Source organism: Miniopterus natalensis, chromosome 3 (genome assembly GCF_054644295.1).
Source record: "Miniopterus natalensis isolate mMinNat1 chromosome 3, mMinNat1.hap1, whole genome shotgun sequence".
NCBI classification, from domain to species: Eukaryota; Metazoa; Chordata; class Mammalia; order Chiroptera; family Miniopteridae; genus Miniopterus; species Miniopterus natalensis.
Genome location: NC_142083.1, coordinates 380,563 through 397,812, shown reverse-complemented (window position 1 = coordinate 397,812; position 17,250 = coordinate 380,563). Strand labels below are relative to the sequence as shown.

The 17,250-nt window shown below is 52.4% G+C and overlaps 1 long non-coding RNA gene across 1 annotated transcript; it reads right to left on the bottom strand.

Annotated features, from left to right (window-relative positions):
* Positions 1 to 14,195: 14,195 nt before the first annotated feature.
* Positions 14,196 to 16,232, bottom strand: LOC107527126 (uncharacterized). The gene is made up of 3 exons (XR_001602238.2): positions 16,143 to 16,232; positions 15,654 to 16,036; positions 14,196 to 14,276 (listed from the first exon to the last, which is right to left on the bottom strand). It is a non-coding gene; the product is annotated as an uncharacterized LOC107527126 (long non-coding RNA).
* Between the last annotated feature and the right edge of the window lie 1,018 nt (positions 16,233 to 17,250).

The window sequence follows — 17,250 nt, the reverse complement described above, 5'->3', positions numbered from 1 at the left end:
CGTGTCCTGACCTGGAAGCAAACCCGCACCTTCCGAGTGTGAGACCACGCTCCACCCAGCTGAGCCTCCCCGCCAGGGCCGGGATCACGGATTTATTACCAAGCGCTTTGGGGCGATGGGAAATTATTACCTCTCGACAGACCTCAGCCGTTCGGAAAGGGAAGGATTTCTGAGCCTTCGCTGCCTCCCAGGCTCTGCGGCCTCAGCGGCCGGCTGGGGTCCGGAGGGGCCACGGGGTCGTTTTCTGAGCCTCTCTGTGGTTGCGGCAGCAGAGAAAGTGGGAACTGCAGTGAAATGCAGCGGGAAAGGTGTTTTACACGATTGGGTGAAAATCACAGAATATCTAAGGGTGACACCCTGAGGGAAATGTCACTGCCCCGTGGTCTCGTTCCCCCTGTGGACGTGTAACTGGCTGGGACTCCCGTGCAAGCCAAGGCATGTTTTTCTATCTGTACCGCCCAGCGCTGTCCATTTTGGTTTGTAGAAAACCAGCTAATAGCTTTCCATGTTCTCCCCCAAGGACAGATACAGGGTGTTTCCTCCCCCGTCCTTGGGACTTAGCACCATCTGCAATGCCGGACGCACAGACTTTCTCCAAAGTGAGTTTCTCGCCGCGTCCGTGTCGGGCCAGCCCAGAGGTGGACAGGTGGCCGGAGCTGGTCTTCCTCCCACGGGCAGAGCTCCCGCTCCAGCTGGACCCACACTTACTGACGCCCTCTCCCCCCTCCCTCCTCTCAGTCTCTTCTTCCTTCCCGGGTGCTTTCGCCGGCAGCTCAGCTTCCTCAGAATTGTTCCTGGCTCCCCGTGTACGTTCCTCGTCTCTACGGTTATTACGTTTCTTGACACCGCCTCCTGCTTCCCCCCCGGTGCCCGTTGCTCTCGGTGCTTCCCACCTGCCCAGGTGCCGCAGGTCCTTCAGCGACTCCCGTGGCGGGTCCAGCCCCTGGCATTTCCCGGACTCCTGTCCCTTCAGCTGTGCCTGATTGTCACCAACGCAACGCCTCCCCCCCCCCCCCCCCCCCCCCCCGACCTTCCCGTTGGCCTCTGTGGGTGTGAACACCCTCAGGACAAACCGTTTTCCTTCCCGATGAAGGAACAGCATCTGAGGACGTCTGTGAAAGTGCTTTCGCGCGTCTCACAGACTTTGCCACCTCAATTCAGAAACCTACGGAACAAGAACGTTCGATTCTGGGTCAAGGGCACCGACCTCGGTGGCAGGTTTGTTCCCGGCCCTGGTTGGGGCTTGTGAGGGGGGCAACCAATCCCCGTGCCCCCCCCCCTGCGATGCTTCTCTCCCCCCGTTACGCTAACCTTGTGCACTCTCTAAAAAAATCAATGGGAAAAATATGCTTGGATGGAGATTAACAGCAGCAAAAGACGATAGTAAAAGTAATAGAAGCCGATGGAAATAACCAACGGAAATGGGAGAATTTAGGGAAACGCGTTCTGGGTTTGAAGTTGCGTGTGCGTCACTGGGAAGCATTTTGTGAGGATTCCTCGCGACGTCTTGTTCCTCCCGGTCTTGTGATGAGCCCCCGGGAGTCACGCCTCTCGCTTCCTCTCATCAGCGAGGGTGTGCCCGGCACGTCTCGGGTGATAACTGCCTCCCTCAGGAGACAGCCCCTGGGCCAGGCCCCTGGGAGGAAACCCATCAATTGCCTATTGTGCTTTAAAACTCGGACAAGAAGCGTTAGAGGTGGGTTTGCAGAGTGTGAAGGTTTAGGGCAATTACCGGAGGGTGGCCGCAGCCTCGGGAGGCCCGCCCTTCCTACAATCAGCGAGCTCTTCCCCTGCAGAAGCTACATAAACATCGGAGGGTTTCCTTCTGTCCCCGAGCGCGACTCGTCTGCCAAGACCGTGGTCATCTGGGCTGGAAGTTTGGCCGGCAGCCCCTCTGCTGTGACACGGTGGCTGCGGTCACTCCTGCGCGCGCATATTCACGCGGTTCTTTGGGTCTCTGGGGCCTCTTGGGTCAAACGCTGCCTCTGAGAGCGGTCAGCAGGGAGGAAAGGCCACCCTATGCATTTTTTATCTAAATGGCAGGACTTTCTCTGGGCCTGACCCATGGTAGCCTCTGCCTTACCCCAAGTAGAAGCCTTTTGCCAAATCTCTCTTGGGCGGGAGCCCAAGGGCGGGTGTAGGGCAGCCGCCTTACGGAGGACAATAGACCTGCACCACGTGAAGACTCGGTCATGTGCCCGTCTTCCTGCTGCTGCCCACGGGCCACCCCTCAACCCCACAGCTCGGCAGAACCTCAGGACAGGAATGCAAGTTTCGAACAGCTCCCCCCCCTCCTCACACCCATTAAACCCCCTTCCTTGTGGCCCCAGGACACCCCACTGCCATATTGCCTTTGGAAGTAAAAGTATTTTCTTTCCCCAGGAGGCAAGTGACTCAGACTTTGTTCTCTCTCCGCACATCCTCATTGGTCACAGGCCGGGTCCCATGGGGAGACCGAGCTGGAAGTTAGAAAACAGAATATTTAGTGTGGACTGTCCTTGGGCCAGCACCCGTGGAGGCTTCGAAAGGGAACCGGATGGGAGGGAAGGAGATGCTGAGCTGAGCACCAGCCTCGTCAGCTCCGCAGGGAGGAGCATGGCCCTTCAGAGTGGTCCTGAGCTGGGCCGAGGCCTTTCCACCCCTCGCATCAATCAGTGACCCGATGTGGGCATCCCTCTGGAGGGCTTAACCTCGGCAGGAGGGCGGGCTGTGCAGCTGGGGCCACCCCAAAGGGGCTGGAGGGTGATGGCGGCCTGCTGGCTCCGTTCCAAATGTCTGGGACCACAGTCTCTTATTTATTTATTTTTGAATGTTTTTCTTGATTTTAGAGAGGAAGGGAGAGGGAGGGAGACAGAAACATCGATGAGAGAATCCTCGATCAGCTGCCCCCTGCATGCCCCCTCCTGGGGATCGAGCCTGAAACCCGGGCCTGTGACAACGACCGATGCCCGCTGCTGGGAACTGGCTGGTGTTTTGGGCACATGGCTGGTGCCTCTTCTGTGTAGGACGCTGTGTGGGGCTTGACCACGTGATACAAAGATTGTTGCCATTTGTTCATCTATGTGCTTCACGAGACTTTCATGTTCCTCGTCTTTCCTTTTTGTCTCTTTTTCCGGCTGTAATCAGCCCGCGAAGCCATCCCCGCCCGTGAGCCGTATCTGCTTTCCAGCCTTGGCCCCTCCACTTCCCTAGACACAAAATAGATGGCCAGGTGCAGAGTCTGCACCGTCTCGGGGCGTCCTTGCCAGAATCCCACATCCTGCATCCTGGGAAAGCATCCTGTCTTCCTTCCCTTCTTAGGCCCAGTGTGTTCCTGGCTCAGCTGTGCTGCCACTGAACCTTAGCAGTTGGTCAGTGGCCACAATGGGAGGTGGGGTACATCCTGAGGGAGGCATGCATTGTCTTGCAGGGGAGACCTCTGCATTTAGCTCTTGTGAGGATTTGGTTCTTGCAAGAATAAAGTATTAGCTTTCGATGGTGGGAGACACTCGGCAGGTTCCTGGGGTTTCAGGGAACCTGAGGATGAAGGATGCTTGGGGGCCTCCTTTCAGATACCTGTCCAGCATGTCCAGGTCCTGGTCTTTCCTTGCTGGGGCCCTAGTCTGGGCATCACAGACCTATTGTGATAGCAGCTGAAATGCAGGCACAGCTTCGGCCTCAGCCAACACCACAGGGCCCCTTGGAGCTGAAATAGCCCTTCCTAGGGACCTGAAGCTGGGCGGGAGGGTCAGGCCTTTATATTCATGCATTGATCGGGCATTCGACATGGTGGCCATGGGAAAGGACTTGACCTCGGCAGCTGAGGCAATTCTCAAAGGGGCTGATAGCGAAAAGCTGCCTGCCGACCGCTCTCCAAGGAGCAGGGGCAAGAAGCGCTTCGTTGAAGGATCTGGACACTAGAACCAACCCTTTTACCAAAACAGCCGTGTGAGAGCTTATGGAAGTAACTTGCAGAAAGTAACTGTGTGAACTTTCTGTGTGACTCTGCCTTTGCAATTCTGCTGTTTCTAACCCCAAACAACCTTTTCTTTGCTCTTAATACCCTTCTTAGCTACTAGGGTGTGTCCTTCAAGCCTTGGCTTCCCAGGGAAGACTTTACTGACCAGATTTCCTCTCCACCACCCCACTCCCAGTCTCCTCCCCTGACAAACACCCTGCTGGTTAAATGCCCTGATGCTTTTGATGTTTTGTTTTGTTTTTTAAAATATGTCTTTATTGATTTCAGAGAGAGGAAGGGAGAGGGAGAGAGAAACATCAGTGATGAGAGAGAAATGTTGATCAGCTGCCTTCTGCAGGCCCCCTCCTGGGGGTCGAGCCCACAACCCCAGCATGTGCCCCGACCAATGAATCTTGACCTCTTGGTTCATGTGTCGATGCTCAACCACTGAACCACGCCGGCCCGGCACTTTTTGACGTTTTAGCATGCCTCTGTGCTAGCCGTCTTAGCCCGTTCCAGCTGCTATAACAGAATACCATAGGGGGGGTGGCTAAAAACAATAGACACGTATTTCTCACAGTTCTGAAGGCTGGGAGGTCCAGAGTCTAGGCGTCGGCTGATCTGGTGTCCGGCGAGGGCCTGCGTTCTGGTTCAGAGACGGCTGTCTTCTCGCTGAGTCCTTACGTGGCGCTGGGGCCTCACACAGCGCCCCTGCCAGCGCCACTCACGGGACCCCGGGCATTTCTGCTCTGAATCGTGGGCCCTGTTTTTCCCTACGAGCCTCGTCAACAGGCGAGGAGGATGTGTGCTCAGGGGCAGTGCCCTGTACGCCAGCATTTCCCATAGTTCTTGGCACAACGGACGTGCGGTTTATCTCCACTGGGCGTTGGTGGGCCTTCTGTCTGTGGAGAAGCAGTGAGGGGGCCGCCACTGTGGGTCCTCTCAGCCTGGGGCTGGGGTCCGTGGGGACGGCTCTTGGGGGAGGCAGGTAACAGTCATGGATGGGGTGAGTCTAAACATTGCAACGTGTGTCTTCTATGAAATTAGCCTGTACAATTGTAGTGGAAAATGAAGGTGGGTCTCCACTGCCTTTGGTTATGAGCTGACCACACGCAGGTGGAAAAATCAATTCAGTGGATATGGTCAGTTGCTCCTCACATGTTAGGATGAGTTTCCACCTTGCTGCTGGCCCAGTGTTGTTTGTGCACCAACATCAGTGATACCTGGGGCTTCTCAGAAATGCAGAGTCTCAGGCTCCTCCGCACACCCACTGCCCCAGCATCTGCAGTTTAACAAGGTAACTTGGGGCTCTGCACACTGAATGCTGAAAAACACTGAGCTCCAGAGTTGAACATTTAAGCATTTCTGTACCATGCTGCTTCCTAAAGTAATTAAATGAGAATCTGCTGGTCAGGGCCAGGCATCTGTGCTTCACAAAGCTCCTCAGCTGATTCCAATGTGTAACCAAAGTGGAGATCCACTAATACGGGGTATTTCTGGGTTGGTAAATATTTAGTAAAGAAGCAGGTATGAATCTGTTTACCTTTGAGATACTTTTTCTTTCCTTTTTTTAAAAAAATATATGCCAAATGTACACGGTAAATTGACACCAGGGGTTCATTAATCTGAGTCCGACTACGGTCTTCAGTGAGTTGTTCTGATTCCATAGATTTAGCCCTGTCCCCAGCCGGAGGCTTTGTGGGCTGACTGGTCCCCTCGCCTGTTGGCTATTGAACAAGCGCCAGCCCCTGCAGCGGATGAGCCACTTGTCGCCAAAACACAAACCAAAGGGTCTGTCATGGATGGGCTCTGGGGCTGGAATTAGACCAGAAAAGGCACTTTCTGATCTCAGGTGGAATAGACCTTGAGTTTGGTGTCCAGCTGTGTCCAGAGGTGAGGGCTGAGGGTGAGTGTAGAGTGTGTACACAAGAGACAAATGGGTGGGGCCAAAATTCTGAAATAGATCGAGAGTCCTCAAGTCAGCAGAATGCAAGACCAGTGTGGGCGTGGAGGTCAAGGCAGGGTGACGCCAAAGGGCCCAGGACGTTGACCTTGAATCAACCTGGGCAGTCCAGAGCTCGCTTTTATTTGGCCACAGAATGAGCTGGCCAGAGGCAGAGGGTTTGTGTAAACAAATAACAGCTACAGCCGCCCTGAGGTCCTTTGACCTACTTGGTCTTAGCCTTTGGTGCGGGGGAATCTGCTCCCTGTGGCTATGGTCTCCTGCAGTGACTTTTCTTTAGTTATAAATATGGTTTATTCTGAAAATGCAGGACTTTGGTGCTAGTTGATAGGACTGCGCATCAGGATCCCAGAGGGTCCACGTGGCCAGTGTTTCACGGCACCAACGATAATTTAACAAAAGGTTACAGAAGAAGCTGCATTGGGAGGTAAGTTAGGTGTAGTGAATTATTTGTGGCTGAGGCTGAGGAGGGGCTGGGGGAAGAGCCTCTCATTTTCCTCTGTTATAGAACCAGTTTTCCCTTCATGAACCAGGACACAGCCAGGCATTTCAGGGGTGGTAAGGACTGAAAATGACCTTCCTGGCTCCCTTAGCACCCAAAACACCTCAGGCCTAAGAAACGATTCTTTCTACAGGGCACGGCGTCTTACCTGCCCACAAACGCTGCTGTGCGGCCAGCCATTCATCGGTGACGGCCGGTCGTTTCCACCTCCGTCTGGTATCAGAGGCGCCCTTTGTTGATTCTGAAAGCCAGCGGGACTCGGCAGGTGGGACGGCGAAAGTGAAAATGCATTTGTTCTCCTGAAGGCAGCACATAGAAGCAAAAACACCATCTTGGCTCCACCAGTGGATTTGCAAATAATACATTTTCCCAAAGATATATGTTCAAAGAGGAGAATATTAGAGCATTTAATTCCCCATTTCTTCTGGTAAAGTAGAGTAGTAAAGTCACTGCACAAATGGCAACCCAGAGGTTGTGACGTAGAATCCGGATACACCGGGGTCCTTAAATAAAAGTAACTGAGTCCCTTACTTAGACCCAGAGATGTCCCGTGGCTCCCCCAAAGCCACTGCCTGCCTGACGTGGTTCCCAAAGCCGCACACGCACTGTCAGACTCACCGTGTCAGGAAACACGCTCCTTCACCTCAAGGGGGGCTGTGTAGACGCGGCATTCTCCTCGCCCCGCACAAGGGAGCGGCTTGCCCTGAGCCCCCTGCTGTCCGTGATCTCCGGGCCCCTCCCATTCACTGCTGGTTTATTTTCCTGCTGGCAGTTAGTTCTTGGGAGAGAGACAAAGGCGGTAAGACGCATCCTTCTTCCACCTGCTTGTGGCTTGCGGACAGTTTGGGGGGGAGAGAGGACTGGGGGAAGGGTTGAGCTAATTTCTGGTGACGACCTGTGAATTTTGTGTGTTCTAAAACATTAATGACATACTAAAAAATTAGGAGCGTAACTAAAATGACATTGGCGCCCTTATCTTGCAAAATCCCCCGTGTGTTATAGCTCAAGATTCAAATGCTGAACCTTGTCCAGTCATGTAAATCACTAATCTTTAGTCCCTGAGCTTACGACTTAATTCCTTTCAGAAGCATTATGAGTCTTTGACATCAAGGTTTGCATTTGTACATGCCCGTGAGTGTGAGCACTGAGGAAAGTAAGTTCCCAGGCTTCTTGAGAGAGTCCCCTGTGTGTGAACATTTGCCTTCCCGGCCGATACTGGGTGTGAACCACTTGACATCGGCAGGAGGGCCAACCCTTCACCCTGTTGGCCCATCTCTTCGCTCACAGCCTCATGCCCTGTGTGCTGTGCCAGAGCCACGGAACGCCAAGGCTCGTCCGAGAGGCCAACGATCACACACCTCTTTTCCTCCAGCACAGCCACTGTAGTTCACGCAGCTACTTTCCCAGCTGAAAAATGCTGGCGAACCAGCCCGGGGAGCCAGGGGAAGTACCTGCTCACAGTTACCGGCAAACAGTAGACAATCAGGCTTTGGCGTTGAGTCAGCTGTCAGCTGGCAGCCGGCTTCCACTCCCACACCGCGTTCGCCAGCTGCGTGGGATTCTGCCGTGCTGAGCGGTTGACGTTAATAGCCTTGTGCAGTGCAGGTCTCGAAGAGCCACGTGGTTTGGTGGAGCTGGGTGCCTGTGTTCTGGGATAAACGCACCGCTTACCACTCTGGTTTCCGAGCTGCAGTGGGCTGTGGGTGCCGGGAGGGAGATTGGATGCACCGCGAGCGACGAATGCAGCTCCTCCCTGCCGGCTAGGGACCTACACGAACACCAGTGAGCCTCCCACATACGTGTCTTTGGCTTCACTCAAGTGGGAATTTCATATAGAAACTGAGAAGAAAAGTGTTGCCCAGGCTGTGTGTCTGCTGGTGGTTTGATATGTAAACCAAGGAGTCCGCAGAGAGCAAAAGCTCCTACCCACAAAGCACTGAACCATGACACATGCAGACACAGCCTTGGAAGAAGGTCTTGGGTGGAATGAATGGTGAGCTACATCACTTACATCTGATAAACCTGAAAAGACACAAGAAACTCTCAGCCCGGCCGGCCTGGCTCAGGGGTTGAGCACTGACCCAGGATCCAGGAGATCAAAGTTCGATTCCCGGTCAGGACACACGCCTGGGTTGTGGGTTCGATCACCAGCAGGGGGCGTGCGGGAGGCAGCTGGTCCATGTTTCTCTCTCACTGATGTTTCTCTTTCTCTCACTCTCTCTATCCCTCCCTCTCTAAAAACTCTATAAAAAACATTAAAAATAAAAGAAACCCTCATATCAGCATACATCGTTGAGTACAAATGATGGAATGGTCAGCACTTACTTTGGTCCTTGCTTTGTAGGAGGAACATCAAAGTCCCAGTTAACATCTACTGATAGAAAAAAGCCAAAGACAATTTAAACGCCCTTGTGGCCTAGCCCAGTGGCAAGGGGAAAGTGGGGAGGGAAGATGGGTGAGTGTGAGAACCAAAGTCTCCCTCAAATAAACTGATTAATGATACCTTTCTCTGTGATTGAGATGCTTTCATTGAAAATCTGAGTCCATATAATTTTTATTGCTTTTGAAACAAATACAAACACCAAACAAGCACAGCCGTGTTATATTACAAATAAATAATGGAGCTTATGGGATCAGGCCAGGGCATTTAAATGCAGCTGGTCTTCTGCTTCCCAAGGGGTAATTACATGACTCAGCCCCCTGGACATGCGGCTGAGCCAGAGCAGCTTTGCAGGAGGGAGGAGAGGGCAGCCTGGGTCCCTTGGGCTGGCTGTAGAGTGGCTGAGTTAGAGCAGAGGAGAAGGGCATGGTCTCCAGCTGGCACCATTGAGCAGGTGGTCTCTGCAACCAGGGGGGGACCTGCGTGAGAAAGAGGCAGCCGTGCTGTGCCTCTGGCTCTAAACTAAAGAAATGGAGAAAACGTGGAGAATGGAGTTTATGCAGCTTTATCCAAGGGACCTGGGAAGGCCGTGTAGAGTCTGTGAGGACTGGAGCCCAGGATGCCTCTGTGAGACCCGCTGCTGTGCCGACACGTGAAAAGTGGCCACTGCTGTTCAGTGCTCTGCTCCCTCGTCAGCACTTGGTGTTGTCTGTGTCCGACGTTGGCCACCCTGATAGGTGTGCAGTGGTGTCTCGCTGTTGTTTTAACTTCCATGCCCATGACGATGTGGAACATCTCTTCAAAAGCTCACTTCACGTCTGTATATCTTTTTTGGTGAGGTGTCAAAGTTTTGGCCCATTTTTTAGTTGCTTGTTTGTGTTGTTAGTGCTGAGTTTTAGTTCCTTGTAGTTTTTGGACAACAGCCCTCAGATGTGTCTTTTACAAATATTTTCTCCCAGCATGTGGCTTGTCTTCTCATTCTCTGGACACTGTCCTTTGTACAGCAGTTTTTTATTTGACTTTGTATCTGAAAATTCATCACCACACCCAAGGTCACCTAGGTTTCCTCCTGTAAGCTGTGTTTTTTAATTGGATCTCTCTACAGGTATCATTTCCTTCCCCAGCCCAAAGGTGGAATTACGAATGGGGAGGAAGCCTAGCTGTCCTGGACATTGTCACAGGAAACCCAAAGTGATGCCAGTGGGCACAGGGAAGAAGAAGCTGAGTGATCAGCATTCAATACAATGTATCCTTAGGCCAAGAGAATTTATTCACAGAGATTTTTAAAAAAAATATATCTATTGATTTCAGAGAAAGGAAAGGAGAGGGAGAGAGAGAAACATCAATGATGAGAGTCATTGATCGGCTGCCTCCTGCACGCCCCGGATTGGGGGTCGAGCCGCAACATGGGCACGTGCCCTGACCGGGAATCAAACCCTGATCACCTGGATCCCAGGTCGACGTTCAACCGCTGAGCCATGCCCTGCTGGGCCACAGAGATATTTGTTAAACGTTTACTGTATAATACCATTCTAGGTACTAAGTACTATTGGGAAAATCTGAGTCAGGAGCTCTGGGTCAAGTCGTCACTGTGCTGTGTGATGTCGTCTGGGGGTAGAGGACGCTGCAGACTGCGTGGGTGTCGCTTATTTTAAAGCTAAGTTTACTTGAAAAGAGCTCTGCAGGTTGCTCTGTGTTGTATTGTTTTGGCCCAGAGAGTGGATAGAAGTCTGGATGCTGGAGACTGTGTGATAAATGACGCAGAGTAGAAACTTGCCAGCTAACTAATCAGACTCCCGGGGACCTGCGTGGGTGGGTCACAGACGCCCGGCCGGCAGGAGGGGTCTGTCAGACGTTCTAGGTGACAGACACCAGCACTCGGGATCTGGCTGCTGAGCAAAGAAAAAGAAAAATTATTCAGAACTTTGGAACTGATTCCTGGTGAAAGACGTTGCCACTCAACACGATTCTATTTGCATATTAACCCTTTGCGGTCGTATGTCTGCTCTCAGCCACCACAGCAAGGGACCGTACAAATCTTAACTCTATTCATTCATGTATCAGTTCATAATTTCTCTGAAAGCTCCTAATTCCGACCAGTACGACACCCATGTCCAAATTTAATACGACCGCAAAGGGTTAATCCAATAATAAATACCAATTAACTCATAACGATTCAACAGAAGGAATTCTAAGAGTTACTTGTTGATAAAGCGTGTGAACACATCCTTCACGTGACAACCTCTTAGACCTCAAAGCCCTCACCAGGTCACCTTTTTCTCAAACAAGTTTGGTCTTAGGAAACTTTTTATACATTGTTTGTACTTCAACTTCTTTTTTAAAATCCCTTTTCTTGGGATTTTATACATCTTTGGGCCTCCACGTGAAACAATTTATAGTCGGCCTTTACTGAGAGAGAGGTAGGGGGAGAACGTGCTTAAACCTAAAACAGAGCATCGAGAAGTCCTTGCCCATCACGTAGAAATGTCATCAGGGTGCTCTCTCCCGACGCATCCTAACCACGGTAAGATTTCCGCTCATCGCTCCAGTCAAGCTGACATAACATAGAGCTGGTGATGGCCTTCTTGGTGCTTTTGACAGTTGGGTTGTCTCAGGTGTGGCAGGAGGCCCAAGCCTAACGCGGTGGGATTCCTCCCACATTCTGTGTCTTGTCAGTTTGGGTGAGAATTGTAATAAGGGTGTTCATGATGCCAAAAAGTTGAATGTGGGGAGAGAGTTTTAAGGTCTGGTTTACCTGAGACTAATACAGGCTGTGCTTCCTAGACGTAGACTGGAATCGAACATTGGAAAATGTTTGATAGAAATTGGAACATTTGGAACATTGGAAAATGTTGATAGAAATGAATTGATCTACTGAACGTGTTTTTAAGTTCTAACCACCCTCTGCAGCAAACCCAACAGACAAAAAACCCAACAAACAAAGAAGAAAACCAAACGCTACTGTTTTCCCCAGTGATGGGCAATGTACCATAAAAAACAAAGCTTTGCAATCTGCATGCTCAATGATGGGAACAGAAATTGCGCCAATTAAGCGCCGGGATAAGACATGCTTTCCCAGGTGCTGCTGGTCTGGCAGAGACCTGCCCGACCTCGCTGAGAGCCTCCGAGCATTCGCGAGCTTTCAGTTAGATATTGCACCGGTTCCTTTAATGAGGTGCCTTTGTCCCCGGACTATACCCGTCTCTGAAGAGAGGTAACATCACCCAATTATCAGACACAAAGCGTCTGAGTTCCCGCCCCCACCCCACCGCTAGCAAACTCTTTGACCTTGTGCAGGAAAGGACGGCCTGGCCCCGCTGCTGGCAGGGTGGCCGTGGCCTCAGACCAACCTCTGAGCTCTCAGCCTCCGTTCACCTGTCGGCAGCGCCGGCTCCTCTTTGCTCTCTGCCTGGCGGGGATGAAGGAGGAAACATTGGCACGTTGCTTTGAGTTCCTGAGAGGAAAAACACACTTCAAATAGAAGCTCCATTAGGCTGTTTTGCAATTAAGCTCTATCTGTGTCTCCCTCAATTACCCCTCCTGCTCGTGTTTACTTCGGCAGCAAGGTGTGTCTGCTCTAACTGGTCCAGCCAACACTCCCTGTTCCTGCTGAGCCTTTCCCTGTTCCTGCTTGTTAACCGGCTTTGCATATGTTCCCAGGTTGATTTCTGTGGGAATGACCTGCGGATAAGTGGGTCCCGTCAACCACGGGAGCGAGGCTGTCAGAAATGGGCTCGCGCCAAGTTCACGCCAAGTGCCGGTGAAGCAACATCCAGTAGCTTCTCGTATTTTCAGATAATTATGTCCAATAAAAATAGTAATTAACGTTGTAAACCTAAAGTACGCCTTTCATCTGATCACCTCAGAGTATCTCAGAAACGCTAATTAAGCTCCACAACACCCCGGCACCATACATATTATTTCCATTTTGCGAGTGAAGAAACGGGGGTTCAACGAGGTTGTGTGACCAGCACAGGACACATGAGGGGTCAGCGTCAGGAAGGGAGCCAGGGTTCCCGAGGCCCAGTCCAAAGCTTTGTGTCCTCAAGTAATTACACTCTACAGTTTCCAGGACGGAAGGCGCCGGGTAACCGTCACGGTGCCTCTCTTCACCCCCAAAAGTTCTTAACTTTTGAAAGGTTTCATGGCGTCTCAGACTCGTTTGTCAGTGTATGAGCAGAGCCTGGCATCGGCTTTAGAGCTCAAATCAGTCACCGCTGTAATGCCTCTAGTCTGGCAAAAGTACCCAGCGGGAGCCAGTGCTGAAAGTTAGCACTAAGCCGACCGTATTGAATTACCGGTCGATTCTCACACCCTGATTTCCATGGGCTGCAGCAGCAGGTTTCAGTAGGTTAGTGGCCTTTTATCCCCAGAAAAAGAACAGCCTCTACTGTTGATCTAATTAGCTCTGTGTAATTTGGGGTAACATCGGTGGCCGTGCGGCAAGTTTCAGGTGTACAACGTGACAGCTCAGCACTGACGCTCGCCTGCTCGCGCCCGAAGTCTAGGCCCCTCCGTCACCGCACGTTTGCCCACTTACCCTCCCGCCCTTGCCCTCTGCACCGATCGGTTTTCGTCTCTGTGACTTTGTTTTGTTCTGATTTGTTTGCTCTTTTGGTTTTTTATAGCCCACAAATGAATGAAAGAATAATATTTTTGCCCTTTCCTGTCTGACTTGCTTCCCTTAGTATGGTGCCCTCAGGGTTCACCCCGTTGCAAATGGCAAGGTTGCTGTCTTTTTAAAGGCCAGGTCGTGTCCCGCTGTCCGAGTGGCCCCATCACATTCGTCCACGCGTCCCTCGGCGCACACGGGCTGTTTCTGTGTCTTGGCTGTTGCACGTCGTGCTGCTGTGAACACAGGCTTGCAGACATCTTTGCAAATTAGTGTTTTTATAACCTGTGGATAAACACCCAGAAGTGGAATAACTGGATCATATGGTAGTGCTGGCCTGATATTTTGAGACACCTCCGTACTCTTTAGTGGCTGCACTAATTTGCTTTGAACGATAATACTAATTAGAGATTGACTGCCCAGAATTGATAACTCAAGTCCTCTTGAAACCGGGCAACCAGTGGGTCTGGGCTGCCTGTCACTACTTGAGCCAATTAAGCAGAGACAGGGTTGAATCACAAATGAGACTTTTATTTCCAATATTGCCGGCAACGTGGGAGAGCAGTTAGGTCATCCACAAACAGCGGCGCTACACCCCACCCCCTAAGCCAGCTGCTTATATCGGGTAGAAGGACACAGGTTACACGGGGAAGGGGGCAGAGGAATTGCGGGCAGAGGGAAGTGGGACGGTGACGGGTTACGGGCAACGCAGGCGGGGGGGGGGGCAAAGAGCGGTCGCCTCCGGGGCTCCACGGTTTCGGCAACGAGGTGGTTAATCTCTCCGCGGTGACGGGCGGTTCTCGGAAAAGGAGGGTGGACCGAATTTCGAGGTTAACTCCCAGGTCCCGGGGAGCACAGCTCCCAGCGAGGTCAGATGTGCTTCTTTAGTCAGAACAAAACAATCATGGCTAGAAGAGCATGATTAATATTTCTTATAACTGTGGCCAGGCCCCGCTAGTCTGTTTCTCCCTCCCGCCCCCAGCACCCGACCGGGGGTAGCACCGCCCGTGGGCTCCGCCAGGCTGCCTGCTTCTCAGGGCCGGTGGCCAGCTCCCTCGGACCGGCCTCCCGAGGTCACTCTGGGGCATTGGGAAGATTCTAACCCAAATGGCTTTTCCTTCAAGGGCAGCAACAACCTTCTCGTAAGTTTCCTAGACGTTTCTTGTCCAATCTGTGACATCATCCAATAAAATCCTATTGGGAGCAAGAGCGTGAGCCTGGGGACAGGAATTTATTCTTGTGGTCTGACGCCTGCCACCAACACAGGAAACCCCAGTGCTTTCTGTGGGCGTAGGAGACAAAACCGCTCCGTAACTCAGAGTCCGTGCTCAGATTGAACCGCGGCTGGGTTTTCTACCAGCTTAGGACCTCAGGCAGATCACTAAACCTCTTTGAACAGGTTTTATTATTTGTAAAATGGAAATAATATTCCTATATCCTGGGTTTGTCATCTAGATAAATTGAGACATTCTAGGGAAATCCTGAATGTAATACCTGGCATATGGTAGACATTCAATAAATTATTGCTACTAGTAGTAATATTGGAATTATTTCATGAATTTACGAGGAAATGATTCTAACGAAAGCAGATGATAAATAAGGAAATTTGGAAAGGATTGAAAAATGAAGCGTGTCCAAAATAAAATAGGTGTGAGGCTGACTCTTTGTTATTTGTGATCTAGAAACAGGAGGAAAAGGGGTCGAGCATGTGACCAGGTGGCTCGTAGGGACCACTTGTAGGGACCACTCGTAGGGACTGTGGCAGGGTCGGTGGCCCCTTAGTGACAGGAGAAAGCGGGGCGCAGAGACTGGCACCGAGTAGGACCACACTCCCTCTCTAACAAAAATGCTGTTGTTACTTTGGTGAATTACAATGGGAACTTGTTCCCAGCCCAGCCTTTCTTTTGATGTTTCCCAGGGAATAGCACTGGGCTAATACCCTGAAGTATTTAATGCTAATTTCAAAGAAGTTTTAAAAATATTTGTGAGAATAATTAAACCGAAGCTAAAGCTAACGTGAAAGAAAACAACCATTCCAGATGGGCCGGGAGTGAAATGCTAATAGCTTTTTTACTTGATAAAAAAGAGCGATTCATAAACAGCGGCTTAGACAGAAACAGCCCCGAGAGGGACTGAGGCGTGTCCTGGCCGGAGGGCAGTGGCCAGCGGCCGCTCAGCACGCAGAGGCCCCCCTTTCTCCCCCTAACCTGGCGAGAAGACCCACAGGCCCTGCACTAAGTCCATGAAACAGGAACTCACCGACGAGTGTAACTCAGGGCTCCAGGATACGCCGTGAACATGACATTTGTAACAGAAGCACCCATTCATTGATCAACGCGTGGCCTGCAGTCTCAGCAGCTCTTATTTTCCGAGATCCCCAGCTTGATCTGTGAGGCCCCCTCAGGGTTACCTGCCCCCCCACCTCCGTCCCGGCCTGCAGGTGGGTCCGGGAGAGCACTGGGGCCGCTTCCCCTCATTTTTAGGGCATTCATCGGACAATTAGCTTGGGGTTAGTTTTCCTATCTTGAGTTTCTTTCTTACTCAGCCCCTTCCCTACACTTGCTGCCAAAAGCCATCAAAGATGAAACCCCAATAGGACTGTGCCACTGCTCAGGTTAAAATCCTTCAGCATCTCCTTACGTCTGCAAAGGAGATAAAAGGAGTTTGTACTTATTAGCCTGACGTTCATATTCCCTCAAAACATGGATCCAGCCTAGTTTTCAAACGTCTTCATGGGTCACCCCTCACCTGCCACGTTTCTGCTTCGTGACATTTGGACAGTCGCTGTCAGTCTCGATGTGGTCAAACCACACCATTGAGAGGCGATGGAGGCGTCAGGTTCCGGGGCAGGCGGGCGGGGTGCTGTGTGGTCCTAGGGAGGGTGCTAAGGAAGGGACCTGCAGGACGGACGGGAAGACCTACAGGACAGACGGGAGGGTCTGCAGGATGGACGGGAGGACCTGCAGGACAGATGGGAGGACCTGCGGGACGGACGGAGGACCTGCGGGACGGACGGGAAGACCTACAGGACAGACGGGAGGGTCTGCAGGATGGACGGGAGGACCTGCAGGACAGATGGGAGGACCTGCAGGACGGACGGGGGGACCTGCGGGACGGATGGGGGGACCTGCGGGACGGACGGGAGGACCTGCGGGATGGGAGGGGCCACCGCGGGTGTTTGGGTGCAGATGTGGGCTCTCAGGAGGAAGTTCTAAGACGAGGAGGAGGTGGCAGTGGAGCAGGTTCCGCGGAGGAGACGGGGGGGGGGGGGGACGGGGCAGAAGGCAGCTGGGACCCGGCTCCTGTGGCAGGGACCCTGGGGGCCCCGGCCAGGCCCGGCCTTGGCTCAGAGCAGCGGAGCCCCTGCAGGAGTCTGGGCACGAGTTCTGACACCAACACTCTCCTTCACCTGTTTTAACAGGTTGTTAGATTTCCCAGTTTAGGCTTTAAAACATGCTGACTCTGTTTCCCGCTACCTTCCCTCAGCCTTGCCAACGGAGCTGACGGAACCCAGGGCCGCACCTGCCGGGCCCGCGGCCCTCGGGCAGGTGGACGCACCCGCCGGGGGCGGGGCTGGGGGTGGGCGAGTGCTGTTCCGAACGGTAGGTCGAACCATCCACTTTCCCAACCGCCCGAGCTTTCTTCCCTGTCACCCCGCCGGCACCCCGGGGCGGGTGCCTCCAGCTTGCTTTCTACACAACATGCCGCACAGCACACGCTGCGCCGGGCGGACAGCAGGCGGGGCCGGGAGTTACTCCTCAGCACGGGCTCTTTCCAGAAGCTGGGGGCTTATCGGCCGCCCCGAGTGTGCACCAGAGACACCTTCATCCCTGGAACCGATGAAGCCCACAGTGGG